The sequence below is a fragment of the Pristis pectinata genome, chromosome 3 (assembly GCF_009764475.1).
Source record: "Pristis pectinata isolate sPriPec2 chromosome 3, sPriPec2.1.pri, whole genome shotgun sequence".
NCBI classification, from domain to species: Eukaryota; Metazoa; Chordata; class Chondrichthyes; order Rhinopristiformes; family Pristidae; genus Pristis; species Pristis pectinata.
In genome coordinates, this window is record NC_067407.1 from 134230896 (window position 1) to 134243634 (window position 12739).

General features: G+C 41.1%; 1 protein-coding gene across 1 annotated transcript in view; it reads left to right on the top strand.

The window, feature by feature from the left end:
* Positions 1-12739, top strand: part of LOC127568024 (WD repeat-containing protein 27-like) — a 373338-nt gene that overhangs the window by 43931 nt on the left and 316668 nt on the right. The gene's annotated exons all lie outside the window — the stretch shown is intronic.

Here is a 12739-nt window from a genome sequence, read left to right on the forward strand (position 1 = left end):
GAGTGTTCTGGTGTCAGCCCGCAAGTGTCGCCATGATTCCGGCGCCAACATAGTATGCCCACAACCTCCTAACCCATATGTATTTGGAATGTGGGAGGAAACCGGAGCACCTGGAGGAAACCCCTACAGACATGGGGAGAATGTACAAGCTCCTTGCAGCAGCCAGAATTGAACCTGGGTCGCTGGCGCTGTAATAGTGTTACGCTAACTGCTACACTACTGTACTACATTTAAGGTTCTCGGATGAAATCCATCAAGATCCAGAGACGAGACTTTGGCCCAATTTTTCCTTATACTACAACTCTTTATCCCTGAAATCAACCTGATAAACCTTATCTGAACTGTCTGCAGTGTAAGTATATCCCTCCTTAAATAGACTGTTTACATCAGGTAGATGGGGTGAAGAAGTATTATGGCATGCTTGTCTTGATAGATTAAGACAGAATATAAAAATTGGGAGGTTATGGAGAGAGTGCAGAGGAGATTCACCAGGATGTTGCCTGGATTGAAAGACTTTATTTATTTTGGGGGAGGGGGATTGGATAGGCTGGCCTTGTTTTTCCTGGAGCATAGGAGGCTGAAGGGTGACCTGACAGAGGTATAAGAGGCATAGATAGGTACCCATGGTAGCATTATCAAAAATAAGAGGGCATAGCTTTAAGGTGAGAAGAAGGATTTTAAAGGGGATACGAGGTGAAATATTTTTACACAGAGTGGTTGATATCTGGAACACGCTGCCTGAGGAGGTGATGGAATCAGACACATTCACTGCATTTAAGAGATATTTGGACAGACACTTGAATAGGCAAGGCATAGAAGGATACAGACCTCGTGAGAAAATGGGGTTAGTGTAAATGGGCAAAAAAGGTCAGCATGTACGTGGTGTGCCAAAGAGCCTGTTTTTGTGCTGTACGACTATATGACTCTGACTAAAGCTGTATGCAGTACTCCAGGTGTGGTCTCACCAACACCCTGTACAGTTTAGCAAGTACTTTCATACTTTATCCCCTATGTAAAAAAAAAGAAAGCCTATATTCTATCTGGCTTCATAATTACTTTATGTCTGAGGACACCCAGATCCCTCTGTACAGTAGCATTCTTTATTCTTTCTTCATTGAAACAAAATTCTACATTACTATTCTTCCTACCAATTTGTTTAACCTCACACTTCCAATAATATGCTCCGTCTGGCAGATTTTTGCCCACTTGCTTAACCTATCAAAAACACTTTGTATTGTCCTCATGACATACTGTACTTTCCCACCTACCATTGTATTGTCAGCTATTCTGGCTACAATACACTAGTCCATTCATTCAGTACACTCAGTACAAGATGATAAGAGGCATAGATCGAGTGGACAGTCAGAGACTTTATCCTAGGGTGAAAATTGATAATACGAGGAGGCATAATTTTAAGATGATTGGAGGAAGATATAAGGGGGATATCAGAGGTATGTTTTTTACACAGAGAGTGGTGGGTGCGTGGAATGCACTGCCGGCAGATGTTGTGGGGGCAGATATACTAGGGACATTTAACAGACTCTTAGATAGACACATGAATGATAAATAAATGGAGGGCTATGTGGGAGGGAAGGGTTAGATAGATATTAGAGCAGATCTACTGTATGTTCTATGTTCATTGAAGACACTAATATAAACCATAAATAGTTGAGGCCCCAGTGTTTACTCCTGTGGTGCTCCAAATGTCCCATTTATCTGAATCTTTGATTTCTCTAGTTAACCAATCCTCTTTCCATGCCATGCATTCTTCTAATCCCCAAAGCCCTGAGCTCTTACCTTGTGCACTAATCTTTTACGAAGCACCTTACCAATGCCTTCTGGAAATCTAAATTCACCATGTCTACTTTTTTTCTCTGATCCACCCTGATTGTCCCATCCTCAAAAAATTAATAAATTTGCCAAACACAATTTCTCTTTCATATAATCATGTTAACTCTGCTTGAATGTATTTTGATTTTCTGAGTGTCCTGTCACTAGAAAAAACAGATTTAGGTAAATGGGATGTTTGGAGTGCCACAGGGGTAAGTGCTGGTGCCTCAACTTTTTATAATCTATATTAGTGGCATAGAGGAAGGAGCTGAGTGTATTGTAACCATAATTGCTGACCAGAAAAAGATGGATGGGAAAGTAGCCCACAAGGAGGATTTAGAGTGTTCTGCTGTCACCTCCTTAACAATGGATTCCACCATTTTCCCCATGACAGATGTCAGGCTAACTATGAAACCAATCGGACCTATAGTTTCCTATTCTTTGTCTCCTTTCATAAATGGGGAGTTACATCTGCGGTTTTCCAATCTTCTAGGACTTCTCTGGAATCTGGGAAATTTTAGGAGATCATAACCAATCCATCCACTATCTCTACAGCCACCTCTTTTGAGATCCTGGGACGTCGAGGGCTTGCAAGCTTTTAGTCCAGTTACTTTGGTCAGTAGCTTTTCCCTGATGATGTTTTAAATTCCTCCATCCAGCTTCCCCTCATTTTTTTTTTACTATGATTGGGATGCCTTTAGTGTCTTCCACTGTGAAGTCAGATAAGAAAATATTTGTTCAAGGTTTCTGCAGTTTCTTTATTTTCCATAATTAGTTCCACAGACTCATCCTCTTAAGAGTGGATAAGGTATTTACCTTTGTTGCTCTTTTCATTTATATTGTTGTAAAAGCATTTATGATTTTATACTTTTGCTGATTACTCTCATAATCTATGTTCTCCTTCTTTATGATTTTTCCAGTCATTACCTACTTGTTTCTAAATTTTCCCAATCCTTTGGCATGCCACTAATCTTCACAAAATGTCATGGCTTTTCTTTCGGTTTGAAACCATTCTTAACTTCCTTAGTTAACCACAGCTGGATCATCCTCCTTGTGTATTTTTTATTCTCAATGGAATACATCTTTGTTGAGCATTATGAAATATCTCCTTAAACGTCTGCTGCGATTGGTTAGTTCCTGAAGCTGCCTGCTATTGGTTGAGATCATGGCTGATCTGTGATCATTTTCTCACCTTTTCCTCATTTGCTTAATACCTCTGGATTACAAAAGCCTATCATTTTAGGTTTAAATTACCAATTGAACTAGTGCTAGTTATTGTTTCTAGACCAGAGTTCTATAGTTCTACCTAACTATGTGCAGAAGTGTTTTGTGATTTCTTTTGTGAAAGGCCTGTCTGTGATTATATCTTGAAAACTTCAAGGTGAGAAAATGATCACAGGTCAGTCATGATCTTAGCTTATAGCAGATAAGTTGATGACATTTCCTTGCCCCTTGCCTCATTCTATCCCGCTGTTATAAGACTATTGGACGGTTCCCTAGAACAGCACAGTACAGGCCCTTTGGCCCACGATGTTGTGCCGACATTTTATCCTGCTCTAATATCTACCTAACCCTTCCCTCCCACATAGCCCTCTGTTTTTCTATCATTAAGAGATTAAGAGTCTGTTAAATGTCCCTAATGTATCTGTCTCCACAACCTCTGCTGGCAGTGCGTTCCACGCACCCACCACTCTCTGTGTAAAAAAAAAACTTACCTCTGACATCTCCCTTATACCTTCCTCCAATCACCTTAAAAGTATGCCCCCTCATATTAGCAATTTTCACCCTAGGAAAAAGTCTGACTGTCCACTCGATCTATGCCCCTTATCATCTTGTTACACCTCTCATCTTCCTTCTCTCCAAAGAGAAAAGCCCTAGCTCTCTCAACCTATCCTCATAAGGCATGCTCTCCAATCCAGGCAGCATCCTGGTAAATCTCTCAAGCTTCCACACCCTTCCTATAATGAGGTGACAATAACTGAACACAATACTCCAAGTGTGGTCTAACCAGAGTTCGAAAGAGCTGCAACGTTACCTCGTGGCTCTTGAACTCAATACCTTGACTAATGAAGGCCAACACTTGGAAGAGTATATTGATGGGTGGGCTAGTAAGTTTGCAGACGATACTAAGCTTGGTGGAGTTGTGAACAGTGTAGAAGACTGGCGATGGATACAGCGTGATATAGATCAGTTGCAGATGTGGGCAGAGAAATGGCAGATGGAGTTTAACCCGGATAAACGTGAGGTGTTGCACCTTGGTAGGACTAATGTCAGGAGGCAGTACACTCTTAAGGGCAAAACCCTTATCAGTGTTGAAGAGCAGAGAGACCTTGGGGTGCTCATTGAAAGTGGCTACACAGGTAGATAGGGTGGTTAAGAAGGTGTATGGAATGCTTTCTTTCATTAATCGAGGTATTGAGTACAGGAGTCAAGAAGTTATGTATCTCTATAGAACTCTGGTTAGGCCGCATTTAGAGTATTGTGTGCAATTCTGGTCACCTCACTATAGGAAGGATGTCAAAGCTTTAGAGAGGATGCAGAGGAGGTTTACAAGGATGCTGCCTGGATTAGAAGGCATGTGCTATCAGGAGAGGCTGGACAAACTTGGGCTCTTTTCTCTTGAGTGGCAGAGGCTGAGGGGTGATCTGTTGGAAGTGTATAAAATTATGAGTGGCATAGATAGGGTGGACAAGCAATATCTTTTCCCATTATTGAGAGATCCAATACCAGAGGGCATGCATTCAAGGTGAGAGGGGGTAGGTTCAGAAGAGACATGAGGGGTAAATTTTTTACTGAGAGAGTGGTGGATGCCTGGAATGCATTGTCTGATAGGGTGGTGGAGGCAAATTCATTGGGGGCTTTTAAGAGGGGCTTGGATGGGCACATGAATGAGAGGAAAATAGAGGGATATGGGCATTCTGTAAGTAGGAGGGATTAGCTATGTCGGCACAACATTGTGGGCTGAAGGGCCTGTTCTGTGCTGTTCTATATTCTATGTTCTAATATACCATATGCCGCCTTAACAACCCTATTGACCTGTGCGACAACCTTGAGCGATCTATGGACGTGGACCCCAAGATCCTTCTGTTCCTCCACACTGCTAAGGGTCCTGCCATTATCCTTGTATTCTGCCTTCAAATTCGATCTTCCAAAGTGTATCACTTCACAGTTTTCCAGGTTGAACTCCATCTGCCACCTCTCAGCCCAGGTCTGCATCCTATCGATGTCCTGTTATAATCTACAGCAACCTTCTATGCTATCCACAACACCACCAACCTTTGTATCATCTGCAAACTTACTAACCCACCCTTCCACATCCTCATCCACGTCATTTATAAAAATCAGAAAGAGTAGGGGACCCAGAACAGATCCTTGTGGAACACCACTGGTCACCTAGTACAGTAAGATGGACTCTTAACCTCACAATCTACTTCGTCATGACCTTGCACCTTATTGTTCTACCTGCACTTCACTTTTTCTGTAGCTGTGACACTTTATTCTGCATTCTGTGTTTTGCCTTGCAGTATCTCAGTGCACTGTGTAATGAATTGATCTGTACGAACGGTGTGCAAGACAGGTTTTTCACTCTACCTTGGTACAAGTGACAATAATAAACCAATTCCAATTCTCTAAGCCACCTCCATCATTCAATCTCTCTTGCTCTCCACCTATTCACATAGCTTCCCATGTGATATCTCTGTCCCTCTCCTCTTTATGTGCAAATTTGTTTCATCTCTTAACATAGATTCATAGAACAGTACAGCATAGAAACAGGCCCTTCATCCCACGATGTTGTGCCTAACTAAATAAACTAATAATTAAATGCCTAACTAAACTAATCCCTTCTGTCAACACAATGTCACATCCCTCCATTCTCTGCATAGTACAAGTGACAATCATAAACCAATACCAGTGTATTCCAGGCACCCACCACTCTTTATGTTAAAAAAAAACTTGCCCTGCACATCTCCTTTGAACTTACCCCCTCTCACCTTAAATGCATGCCCTCTGGTATTAGACATTTCAACCCTGGGATAAAGATACTGGCTATGTCTCTAATGATCTTATAAACTATCAGGTCTTCCCTCAGCCTCAGCTGCTCCAGAGAAAACAACCCAAGTTTGTCCAACCTCTCCTTATAGCACTTGCCCTCTAATCCAGGCAGCATCCTGGTAAACCTCTTTGGCACACTCTCCAAAGCCTCCACATCCTTCCCACAATGGGGCAACCAGAACTGAATGCAGAGTTCTCCAGTTTTGGTGACTGTTCATGTTCTTTCTTTCTCCATAGTTATTATCTGAGCTATTGAGCATTTCCAGCATTTTCTGTTTCATTGGAGAGGTTCACATAGATGGTGGAGAGGTAGATTGTTATTTGGATTGGTGTTGGTTTATTATTGTCACTTGTACCGAGGTACAGTGAAGAGCTTGTCTTACAAACCAATCGTACAGGTCAATTCATTATACAGTGCAGTTACATTGAGTTAGTACAGAGTGCATTGATGTAGTACAGGTAAAAACAATAACAGTACAGAGTAAAGTGTCACAGCTACAGAGAAAGTGCAGTGCAATAAGGTGCAAGGTCACAACAAGGTAGATCGTGGGGTCAGAGTCCATCTCATTGTATAAGGGAACCGTTCAATAGTCTTATCACAGTTGGGTAGAAACTGTCCTTAAGTCTGGTGGTATGTGCCCTCAGGCTCCTGTATCTTCTACTCGATGGAAGAGGAGAGAAGAGAGAATGTCCCGGGTGGGTGAGGTCTTTGATTATGCTGGCTGCTACACCAAGACAACGAGAGGTAAAGACAGAGTCCAAGGAGGGGAGGCTGGTGTCTGTGATGTGCTGGGCTGTGTCCACAACTCTCTGCAGCTTCTTGCGGTCCTGGCCAGAGCAGTTGCCATACCAAGCTGTGATACATCCAGATAAGATGCTTTCTATGGTGCATCGGTAAAAGTTGGTGAGAGTCAAAGGGGACAAACCAAATTTCTTTAGCCTCCTGAGGAAGTAGAGGCGCTGGTGAGCTTTCTTGGCTGTGGCATCTACGTGATTTGACCAGGACAGGCTGTTGGTGATGTTCACTCCCAGGAACCTTGAAGCTGTCAACCCTCTCAACCTCAGCACCATTGATGTAGACAGGAGCATGTACACCGCCCCCTTTCCTGAAGTCAATGACCAGCTCTTTTGTTTTGTTGACATTGAGGGCAAGGTTGTTGTCATGACACCATTCCACTAAGCTCTCTATCTCCTTCCTGTACTCCGACTCATTGCTGTTTGAGATACGGCCAACAACGGTGGTATCATCTGCAAACTTGTAGATGGAGTTAGAGCAGAATCTGGCCACGCAGTCATGTGTGTATAGGGAGTAGAGTAGAGGGCTGAGGACGCAGCCTTGTGGGGCACCAGTGTTGAGAATAATCGTGCTGGAGGTATTGCTGCCTATCCTCACTGATTGCGGCCTGTTGGTCAGAAAGTCAAGGATCCAGTTACAGAGGGAGGTGTTGAGTCCGAGGTCTCGGAGTTTGGTGACAAGCTTGCTTGGAATTATTGTATTGAAGGCAGAGCTGTAGTCAATAAACAATAGTCTTAATGTATGTGTCTTTACTGTCCAGATGCTCCAGAGCTGAGTGTAGAAGCCAGGGAGATGGCATCCGTTGTAGACCTGCCTTGCCGATAGGCGAATTGCAATGGGTCCAGGTTGTCTGGTAGGCTGGAGTTGATGCGTGCCATGACCAACCTCTCAAAGCACTTCGTGATGGTGGATGTCAGAGCCACTGGTCGATAGTCATTGAGGCATGTTACCTTGCTTTTCTTTGGTACCGGGATGATAGTGGTCTTCTTAAAGCAGGAGGGAACCTGAGATTGAAACAGGGAGAGGTTGAATATGTCTGCAAATACTTCTGCCAGCTGATCAGCACAAGATCTGAGCACACGGCCCGGGACGCCATCTGGGCCAGGTGCTTTCCTCGTGTTCTCTCTCCGGAAGACTGATCTTCAGTGATTGTCAGCGTGTGTGGAAGCTGAACATGTGTTTGTGGTTTTGATGTCATGTAGATGAGGATGAAAAGAGTGTTAAAGGGGGATACTTGGTGGACTTTGGAAGTAATAATGTTGAGTGTGGGGATAAAAAGCTATTGCAGCAAATTTCCTGGCCATAGGTAACGGTGGACCTAAATAACGGTAACTCGACTGAACTGGACAATGGAGAATGATGATTAGAGAAGGTTAGTTTATTTGACTGGTAAAGTTGAGGAATATGATGTGTGAGAGAGAACGTAAACCGTGATCACAGATGTAGAAGGTGTGATCTGTGGTTTTATTTGATGCTACTTTGTCACTGCAGCACTGGTCTCAAATCTGACTGGTGAAATCTTGTGTGGCAGGAGCACATTTGGAAAGTGACCAAAAGGAGCCAACAATGGAGTAGTTATGTTGCACCAAGTTATGCAGACGTCACAGACTAAATGCTTTGAAAAGAAAACTTACCTGCAAGAATTATGAATGCTGTTTATCTTATTCCTTCATATATCCTAATTAGGAGTGGTATTTGTTTGGAACATTGCTATAGATGTCCTTTGATTTACTATACTTGTAGGACCTTTGATAATGGTGGGGTTACATAAAACCAGGCAGCCTGCAACGTACTACATTCTCCCTTGAGTTTGATAAGGGCCTGCATCTATCTTCTTCCACTCATCCTTTTTCTCTTTTAACCTGCTTCCATCCTATTTCCACTTCCATAACTTCTCCTAGCTCTGGTCCTCCTGTCATGAGGGTCCACTGATTGCAACAGTTTACACTCTTAATCCTGTTGTGCCTTTAAAGACTTATTTTGTTGTTACAGTTTCAAAAATGAATATTGTGGTAAAATTCCCTTGTCTTTATTGCTGAGAACAAATCGAAAGTAAATTAATTTGCATAAGTAGAAACAGCTGAAGTCGAACAATTTCAAACAAACCAAGAAAAAAAGTTAATTTTAGAAAAGCAGACTTGGTTAAATGGTTATAAGGCAAAGTACACATGGTCTGTTTCCAATTTGCTATGATTCTTTCTTTGTTTTTATGTACTTTTATTCTCATTAGATCAGCTTTCTGAATAAGATCCAAAGCCGTTCTTTATTATAGGGAAATTCCTGCGAGTTTCAACTACTTTCCAAGTTAAATCGAACGCCCACATGGTGGAGGTTTATTATTTCTGTCTGAAATAGCTATGTCCATCTTCCCGCTACCATGTTTCTCCTCCTTTTCTGTCTTCAGATCATTGGATCGTTTTCAGCAGTATAATTCTGGAAAAAGTTAAATGTGCCTCCTGATTCCTTACATCATAATGCAGGTAAGAGCCATTTAAAATTGTGTGGTTTTGGATTTCAGAATCCATTGCACAATGATGCCAGTTTTGTTAAGGACTTCTTTAATTCCCCCAAGTGTAACATATGTTAAAAAAAAATTACATAGACATAACAAACAAATATTCTGTCAGCATCTGGTTAGATTTAAACTAATTTGTAGGGTTCGGAACCAAACCAGTTGAAAGCCCAATATGGTTGGATCTTGGCTGCTTTGAATTTATTTTCAAATACTTGAGTTTGAATCAAGCTTATGCCACGTTGAATTTGGATGCATTACTTGCTATACATTTGGCCAAAGTTAAAGTAGAATGATCGAATATGGGCAGCAAGATGGCATTGTACGTTGGTGTTACATGTCCGTGTACCTGAAAGTGGTGGGCATTTAATTTGTACCTTTTAATTTTCTCACATGGCATTAAAGCATTGGCTGAATTCTTGTAGAACATGCAGGAGGGTAGAGTTGAGTCTTCTGCCACTCCCACATGCTACCTAATAACCAGTTACTCTGGACAGTTAGCAGAAGCCCCCCAAAAAAGCAGTTGTTTTCATGTTCTTGCTGTGCATATTTGAATTTAAAAAAATGGGTTTTTAATTGTATTTACAAGATTACAATTAAATTACAAGGCTTGTGACTTTAAGCTTATTTGACCAAAAGATTGATTTGATGAAATACTTTTAAAAAATATTTTCTATTATAATTAGTTATTTATAAAATTAATCATGTTCATCAGACTGGCATTTCCTGCATTCCCACAGGTTGCTGGTTATTGTGGTGCTCTTTGGTCAGTTCTAATTCTCTGGATAACATATCTCAAACTATCTGCAGTTCTGTCATGTCCTGTTCATGTTTGAAAATATCTCAATTGGATAGAAAGCCCTTGATTCCTTTGTCACATTCCTACTATAAATTCTACAGTAGGGTATTGGAAGACTCACAAATTTACCACCTGCATAACTGATTATCCATGATCTGCTCTTGGAATCACTGACTGTCTAACTGAAATATGGTCATTGATGTAACAGAAGAACATAAGAAATAGGAGCAGAAGCACACTATATAGCCCCTTGAACCTGTTCCATTGTTCGGTAACAAAATTAAGTTGAGTTTATTATCATATGCATGGGTCCATGTATGCTCAGGTGCACTGAAAAACTAGTCTGCAGCAGTATCACAGGCACATAGCATCTGATAAGCAGCATTCGCAAGAAAAACATAAATTAAACATAAGTTATACACAATCTTTACAAAAAAGAAGTTACTTATTTGATCTTGGTCTTGCCTCCACTTTAATGTCTGTTCCCTATAACCATCAAACATCTCCGTAGAACAAAAGCCTATCCACCTCAATCTTGAATATGTATTCATTGATTTAACCTTCATGGCTCTTTGGGATAGAGAATTCCAATGATTCATGACCTTCTGTGAGAATTTCCTTTTCATCCCAGTTTTAAAGAGGTGACTCCTTTTTCTGAAACTATGTCCAAGTTTGACCGAATATTGAGGTTTATTATTTCTGTCTGAAATCATGTCCATCTTCCGGCTACCATGTTTCTCCTCCTTTTCTGTCTTCAGATCACTGGATTGTTTTCAGCAGTATAATTCTGGAAAAAGTCAAATGTGCCTTCTAATTCCTTACATCATAATGCAGATAAGAGCCATTTAAAATTGTGTGGTTTTGTTTATAGATTTCCTATGAGCATCAAGCTTGTCAGGCCCCATCGGAAATTTATACACATAAATAAGATTACCCACCATTTTTCCAAACCCTCCAGTGAACATAGGCCCAATCTGATCAGTACTTTCCTCACTAGCTATGATTGGGCAACAATATAGCAGATGGAGAAAAATGTGACGGTGTTCGCTTTGACTAAATAAAAACAGAAATGCTCAGTATTTTTTAAATGGTGAAAGATTGTGAAATGTTGATGTTCAAAAGAACCTAGGTGTCAGTGTATACAAGCACTGAAAACTGACATACAGGTACAGCAGGAAATTAGAAAGGCCAATGTTATATTGGCCTTCATTGCTGGAGGATTTGAGGTGACACTTAGAATATTATGTACCAATTTGGTCCCTGTGTCTAAGGTAGTGTGTACTTGTTCTAGAAGGAAAGCAGCAAATATTCACCTTACTGGTTTCTGAGATGGGTGGCCCAGTCATCTGAGGACAAATCGAGTAGGTTAAGCCTCCATGCTCTGGAACTTAGGAGAAGAAGAGGTGACCTCATTGGTACATGCAAAATTTGTAGAGGGCTCCACAGAGTAGATACTAGGAGAATGTTTCCCTTCGCAGTTAGAACTAAGGATCACAATCTCAAGAAAGAGCTACTTCAAACTGAAATTATGGGAAATTTCTTCTCTCAGAGGATGGGAAACTTTGGAATTCTCTATTCTGGAGTGCTGTGAAGGCTCAGTCATTGATTGCATTCAAAACAGTGACTGATAGATTTCCAGATATTAAAACAATTAAGGATGTGAGGATAGGGCAAGAGAATGGTGTTGAAGTAGAAGATCAGCCATGACTTTTGTTGCATAGCAGAGCAGGCTTGAGGGGCCAGATAGTCTCCTCCAGTCTATCATTTTCTTCTGTTCTTATGCTCATTCATAGGGGCAGGATGGGTTGAAAAAAAAATTGACCAGTTACAGAGGGATTCCTTGACTTGGACATGGATTTATGAAGAAATTATACACTCATTGGGGGTTTGTTTTGCAGGAAATAACATTGAATTGAGTTTGTGTTGAGTGTGAAGGGACGACCATCAGACAAAGAATGCCAACAGTAAAATAGAATTCATCTCCTCAATAACGGGAGCAACTGTTTTTGTTCGAACTGGTAATAAATTTGAAGTTTCGCTGCCTCCAAGTTCACTAGTTTTCCCTTACTTAATTTTTCTTGTTATTATATTGGTCCTGTCACTCTTTCCCTCCCACCCCGTCAAGGCTGGTTTTGCAATGCAATTCATTGAGATTATGTTGTTCCAATGCAGCAATACAGACAATGCAAATCGACTGTTCAGTCCTATATCGTCAAAATGGGCTTATCTCAGCCATTTTATTGCTATGTGTAGTTATACTTCCATTAAATTAGAGCGGAAAGTTGGCCAGAATCTCTTCCCCTTGAAGGCTGTCCTGTGACTCCTGATCAAGTTGCATGTGCATAGGAGGAGGATTTGATTTTGATCCCTTTTATGTTTGTGTAACCTGCCAGCACTCATTGCCAAGGTAGAAATTTAAATCACAGGTGACTGGCATTGATGGACATGTAGTACTAAAGTGGATCTGTGCCCACAGGAGAGGAATGAAGAGCAAAAAAAATGTCTAAAATATGACTCTTTTGTTGAGATCAGCTCCACAGAATTAGGTACCATGATGTAATTTATCCATGATGGGATCATCTTTCAGAACAATGCTGCTGAACTCAGCAAGTTTGCCTCTAATTAAATCTGAGGCCTGTGGGTTCTGCATGTGTGCGGCAGGAAGGAGTAATATGCTTTTACTTTTGTATGTAGTTCATAGGTATTAATGTTTCTGTGATACCACTCACTACTGTTTACCTTGACGGAA